The following is a 7,255-nucleotide window of genomic DNA, read 5'->3' as shown; positions in this document are numbered from 1 at the left end:
GAATAGAGTGGTATCGATTGTTTCAACTTTAAAACCTATACCAGTGAGATACACATGAAGTGTCTCATACCATGCTCTTGGTGCCTGTTTGAGGCCATAAAGAGCTTTGTCTAGTTTGTAGACATGGTATGGATATTTACTTCTTACAAAACCAGGAGGCTATTTGACATAAACTTCTTCTTGCAGCTTCCCATTTAGAAATGCAGATTTAACATCCATCTTGAATACCCTAAAGTTCATCTTAGCAGCGTATGCCAAGAACAATGTGATAGCTTCCATCCTAGCCACTGGAGCATATGTCTCTCCATAATCCAATCCTTCTTCCTGTTTGAAACCTTGAGCTACCAATGTAGCTTTATTTCTGATCACAATCTCATCTTCATCCATCTTATTTTTGAAAACTCACTTGGTACCAATGATCTTTTTAGTTTCATCATCAGGTTTAGGTACCAAAGTCTAAACCTTATTCCTATCAAACTGGGAGATTTCTTCTTGCATAGCTCCTGCCCAGCTTGGATCTTTGATTGCTTCTTCAGGACATGTAGGTTCAATGGTAGATACAAAGTTTACATGCATACAAAAATTGCTGGTTGCATGTCTTCTTGTTTTAACACCACTGGCCAGATTACCAATAACTTGTTCAATTGGATGCTCCTTTGTCCATCTAGTGTTATGAACGGGTGAGCTTGTTGTGGAACACACATCATCTTGATCATCAGCTGGCTTAGAGGAATGAGCAGCAATGGGAGACAGCTGTTCATTATGAGTGCAACCAATACCAGCTTGAGATCCTTCAGAACCAGCAGACCTATGCTTAAGTTGTAAAACTTCAGTAGAGCCAGAAGGTCCACCTGGTTTAGACATAGATGGAACAAAATATTCCATCTCATCATCAGAGAATCCAGCAACATGGATTGGTGAGGGATTTGCTGCTGGTTCTTCTTCATCATCTAGAGCTTGCTGAGTTGGCTCTTCAAACAGTAACTCCTCATCTTCTTGACTAGAAGATGAAGTAGGGTCAGTTTCATCAAATGTAACATTAACAGATTCTTCAAAACAACCCCTTCTTTTATTGAAAACCCTATATGCCTTTATCATATTGGAATATCCAAGAAATATACCTTCATCAACCTTAGCATTAAACTTACCTAGCTGATCCCTATTGTTTAGAATGAAATAGAGAGTGCCAAATACATGAAGATATGAAATTGAGGGTCTTCTGCCTTTGAGAACTTCATAAGCAGTTTTCTGATGTCTTTTCACTATTAAAGATCTATTCTGGGTAAAACATGCAGTGTTCACAGCTTCTGCCCAATATGAATTTTCAACCCAGACTCAGCCAACATAGATCTTGCTGCTTCAATGAGAGTTCTGTTTCTTCTTTCTGCAATACCATTCTGTTGAGGTGTTCTCACAGAAGAAAGGTTCTGTGAAATACCTTTGTCAGCACAGAATTCTTCCAATGTATCATTTCTGAATTCTGTACCATGATCACTTCTAAGCTGCTTCACCAGTTGCCCATTCAGTAGTTCTATTCTTTTGATAAAATTAATAATTTCATCAGCAGCTTCTCTCTTTTGCTTCAAAAAGAATACCCAAGTGTATCTGGAATATTAATCAACAATCACCAGTGTATACTTCTTCCCACTACAGCTGGCTATATTAATAGGACCAAAAAGATCCATATGAAGTAGGTGAAATGGTTTCTCAACAGATGAAATATGCTTCGACTTGAATGAGGCATGGTGATGCTTCCCTTTTTCACATCAAGGACACAATCTGTCCTTCACATAAGACATTGTGGGTAGCCCAGACACCAAACTTTTAGTAGATAATTTGTGAATATCTTTAAAGTTGAGATGTGAGAGTCTCTTGTGCCATAACCATTTGAGATTGTCTGCTGCCTTTGAATAAAACCAAGTATCAGTTGTTGTGACTGCTGTGTTCATGTCAATTTGATACATGTTCTCATGTCTTTTGGCTGTCAGCAGTGGCTTCCCCGTCTTATCAAAAATAGTGCCAATTTTTCTTCTGAATTGAACTATCTTATTTTTGCTTGTCAGTTGGCTTATGCTGAGTAAGTTGTGTTTAAGCCCAACGACATATGCTACATTTGAGAATGTAACATTCCCATTTGTTAAAGTACCAAAACCCTTTGTGTAACCCAACGAATTATCTCCATATGAAACAACTGGACCATCCTTTTCTTGATAGTCCATTAGCAGGGACTTACTTCTGGTCATATGCCTCGAACAACCACTGTCGAGATACCAGATTTGCTTGTTTTGAAAGCCCTGAATAGTAGCTAAGAGATTAGTTCTTTTTGGGAACTCATCCAAGGATGGGTTCTGGAAGGGTCATCTTTGATGATCTCTTCCTGTCTGCTAGTTTTCTTGAAGAGGTAGCAACAGATGGGGTTAGGGTTAGAGTACACCGGTTGGCTAAGTGAAACTTGCTGCCACACTTGTAGCATTTTCTCACATTTGGTATTGGTGACTGGTCATACACTGGGTAAATGATTGCGGTAAGATCGGGTCTACTTTCAGATATGGAAGCTATGAGCTGGTCAAGCTTGACAATCATTATCTCAATGATAGATGACTCAGCACATGATTCCACAATTTGGTTCACTTTAGATTTTCCCTTAAGGGAAACTTTCCTTTTAGAACCAGTACCATAATCATGGTATACTGCTTTGCCTTTGTTGTTCGACCAGCCAGTGTGAGAAGTTACTGACCCGTCAGCTGATACCGAACGATTTGTGTGAATCTTGATTGCTGCCTTTGACTTGCCAGTATTGCGTTTTGCTGGCTTGTCAGCAGCTACTGTGTAGTGACCCGAACTTTTCCATGTTTATATATATATTAAATGAAATTGTTATTTTACATGATTAAGTGTTTCCAACATGTTAAGCAATCAAACTTGTTAAGACTTGATTAATTGAAATAGGTTTCATATAGACAATTGACCACCCAAGTTGACCGGTGATTCACGAACGTTAAAACTTGTAAAAACTATATGATGACAAATATATGGTTATATATATAGTTAACATGATATTATGATAAGTAAACATATCATTAATTATATTAACAATGACCTACATATGTAAAAACAAGACTACTAACTTAATGATTTTGAAACGAGACATATATGTAACGATTATCGTTGTAACGACATTTAATGTATATATATCATATTAAGAGATATTCGTACATCATAATATCATGATAATATAATAATTTAAAATCTCTTTTGATATTATAAACATTGGGTTAACAACATTTAACAAGATCGTTAACCTAAAGGTTTCAAAACAACACTTACATGTAACGACTAACGATGACTTAACGACTCAGTTAAAATGTATATACATGTAGTGTTTTAATATGTATTCATACACTTTTGAAAAACTTCAAGACACTTATCAAAATACTTCTACTTAACAAAAATACTTACAATTACATCCTCGTTCAGTTTCATCAACAATTCTACTCGTATGCACCCGTATTTGTACTCGTACAATACACAGCTTTTAGATGTATGTACTATTGGTATATACACTCCAATGATCAGCTCTTAGTAGCCCATGTGAGTCACCTAACACATGTGGGAACCATCATTTGGCAACTAGCATGAAATATCTCATAAAATTACAAAAATATGAGTAATCATTCATGACTTATTTACATGAAAACAAAATTACATATCCTTTATATCTAATCCATACACCAACGACCAAAAACACCTACAAACACTTTCATTCTTCAATTTTCTTCATCTAATTGATCTCTCTCAAGTTTTATCTTCAAGTTCTAAGTGTTCTTCATAAATTTCAAAAGTTCTAGTTTCATAAAATCAAGAATACTTCCAAGATTGCAAGTTTACTTCCAAGTTTTCTAAATCCATTCCACATAATCATTCAAGATCAATAAACCTTTGTTACTTACAGTAGGTTATCTTTCTAATACAAGGTAATAATCATATTCAAACTTTAATTCAATTTCTATAACTATAACAATCTTATTTCGAGTGGAAATCTTACTTGAAATTGTTTTCGTGTCATGATTCTGCTTCAAGAACTTTCAAGCCATCCAAGGATCCTTTGAAGCTAGATCCATTTTTCTCATTTCCAGTAGGTTTATCCAAGGAACTTGAGGTAGTAATGATGTTCATAACATCATTCAATTCATACATAAAAAGCTGTCTTATTCAACGTTATAAACTTGTAATCACTAGAACATAGTTTAGTTAATTCTAAACTTGTTCGCAAATAAGGTTAATCCTTCTAAGTAGACTTTTAAAATCAACTAAACACATGTTCTATATCTATATGATATGCTAACTTAATGATTTAAAACCCGGAAACACGATAAACACCATAAAACTGGATATACGCCGTTGTAGTAAAACCGGGGGCTGTTTTGGTTGGGATAATTAAAAGCTAAGAAGAACTTTGATTTAAAGGCTATACTTCTGGAAAAATGATTTTTCTTATGAACATGAAACTATATCCAAAAATCATGGTTAAACTCAAAGTGAATGTATGTTTTTCAAAATGGTCATCAAGATGTCGTTTTTTCGACGAAAATGACTACCTCTTTCAAAAATGACTTGTAACTTGTATTTTAGACTATAAACTTATACTTTTTCTGTTTAGATTCATAAAGTTAAGTTCAATACGAAACTGTGGCCACTGGAATCACTCAAAACGGATTAGAAACGGAGAAATGGCGAGTAAAACAAGATTGATAAAAACTACTCATTTTACCTACGTGAAAGTTAGTAATAAATCTATTCCAACCATAACCTAATCAACTTATATTGTATATTATGTAATCTTGAGATACCATAGACACGTATACAATGTTTTGACCTATCATGTCGATCCATCTATATATATATTGCGGAACAACCATAGACACTCTATATGTGAATGTTGGAGTTAGCTATACAGGGTTGAGGTTGATTCCAAAATATATATATATAGTTTGAGTTGTGATCAATACTGAGATACGTATACACCGGGTCGTGGATTGATTCAAGATAATATTTATCGATTTATTTCTGTACATCTAACTGTGGACAACTAGTTGTAGGTTACTAACGAGGACAGCTGACTTAATAAACTTAAAAGATCAAAATGTATTAAAAGTGTTGTAAATATATTTTGAACATACTTTGATATATATGTATATATTGTTATAGCTTCGTGAATCAACCAGTGGCCAAGTCTTACTTCCCGACGAAGTAAAAATCTGTGAAAGTGAGTTATAGTCCCACTTTTAAAATCTACTATTTTTGGGATGAGAATACATGCAGGTTTTATAAATGATTTACAAAATAGACACAAGTACGTGAAACTACATTCTATGGTTGAATTATCGAAATCGAACATGCCCCTTTTTATTAAGTCTGGTAATCTAAGAATTAGGGAACAGACACCCTACTTGACGCGAATCCTAAAGATAGATCTATTGGGCCTAACAAACCCCATCCAAAGTACCGGATGCTTTAGTACTTCGAATTAATATTGTTGTAACATATTAATATTGTAAACCAATATGTATTGGCAGTGTGTAAGTGTGATATTTTTAGATTATCATTTCTGGATAATCTAGGTGGTGTCTTTTTAACCTTGTCGATAAAATAAAGGTTATGGTTTGTTTTAAAAACGAATGCAGTCTTTGAAAAACGTCTCATATAGAGGTCAAAACCTCGCAACGAAATCAATTAATATGGAACGTTTATAATCAATATGAACGAGACATTTCATACTGGTTGACCAGTACAATTTTCATCAGCTGGCTCAGCATTGGTGGAATTTGAACATGAAGGGGAATCAATTGTTATTGACTTTCTTTGGTTGTTTTCAGTGATTTCCCTTTTAATGTGTCTTTCCTTTGGAGTCATGTAGTAAATGCTTGAGGGATCAGTAGTTTCATCAATTGAAGTACTAGTTTCCTTGGCTTTTACTTCATACTCTAAAATTTCTTTCACGGACGGTGGTGGGATCTCTGTAGGTCTGACAAACTTATTTGTTAAGACCTTTTACCCTTAACTATCTTGGCAAAAGTATTTGGCAAGACAGTTTCAGGATCAGTTTCAAGAATGTGGTCTATAAGTAACTTCTGCAAGAGCAGCAACAGCAGCATAGTCACCAGCAAAGAAGGCCTCAACTTGGCCAGGCACCTGCTCATTTACACACTTAGCTGTGCGTTGAGCAGATGTACACCATGAAGCAACAACCTTCTTGAGGTCGTTTAAGTACAGCCGAGTGGTTTGATTATGTATTGGGTATGCGAGAGGTCGAGGGTTCGAGTCCCGTTGGGAACATTTCTTTTTACGCGAAGTTTCAGGGGTATACACTCTTAACTTTATTTCTACTACTACTATTACTATTATTATTATTATTATTATTATTATTATTATTATTATTATTATTATTATTATTATTATTATTATTATTATTATTATTATTATTATTATTATTATGATTATTATTGTTATTATTATGATTATAAGTATTAAAAATATGATGAAAATTATTATTACTATCATTATTATTATTATTATTATTATTATTATTATTATTATTATTATTATTATTATTATTATTATTATTATTATTATTATTATTATTATTGTTGTTGTTGTTGTTGTTGTTATTATTAGTATTATAATTATAATTATTAAGATTATTATTACTAATACAAGTATTATAATAGAAATTTCACTTATTATTATTATGATTATAATTACAAATATGATTTTTAATGTTGTTACTAATATTAATGATATCATTTAAAAAATGTAAATTTATTATTTTAACTACTAGTATAAGTATTATTATAATTAAGATTATCATTATTATCATTACTATGAAAATAACGCAAACTAGTTTTATTATCATTAATATTAGTATTAGTATCCTTTTATAATTATTAGTATTATTATCATTATCATTAGCATAAGTATTATTTCAATATTGTCATTATCATTATTACTAATATCATTATTATGATCATTATTAGAAAGATCATTATTACTATAGTTAATATAATTATTATTATTACTACTACTATTATTATTATTATTATTATTATTATTATTATTATTATTATTATTATTATTATTATTATTATTATTATTATTATTATTATTATTATTATTATTATTATTATTATTATTATTATTATTATTATTATTATTATTATTATCATTTTTATCAAAATTTATAATACTAATAAAATTA

This window comes from Rutidosis leptorrhynchoides, chromosome 6, assembly GCF_046630445.1.
Source record: "Rutidosis leptorrhynchoides isolate AG116_Rl617_1_P2 chromosome 6, CSIRO_AGI_Rlap_v1, whole genome shotgun sequence".
Classification (NCBI taxonomy): Eukaryota; Viridiplantae; Streptophyta; class Magnoliopsida; order Asterales; family Asteraceae; genus Rutidosis; species Rutidosis leptorrhynchoides.
Note: the sequence above shows the minus strand (reverse complement) of the source record.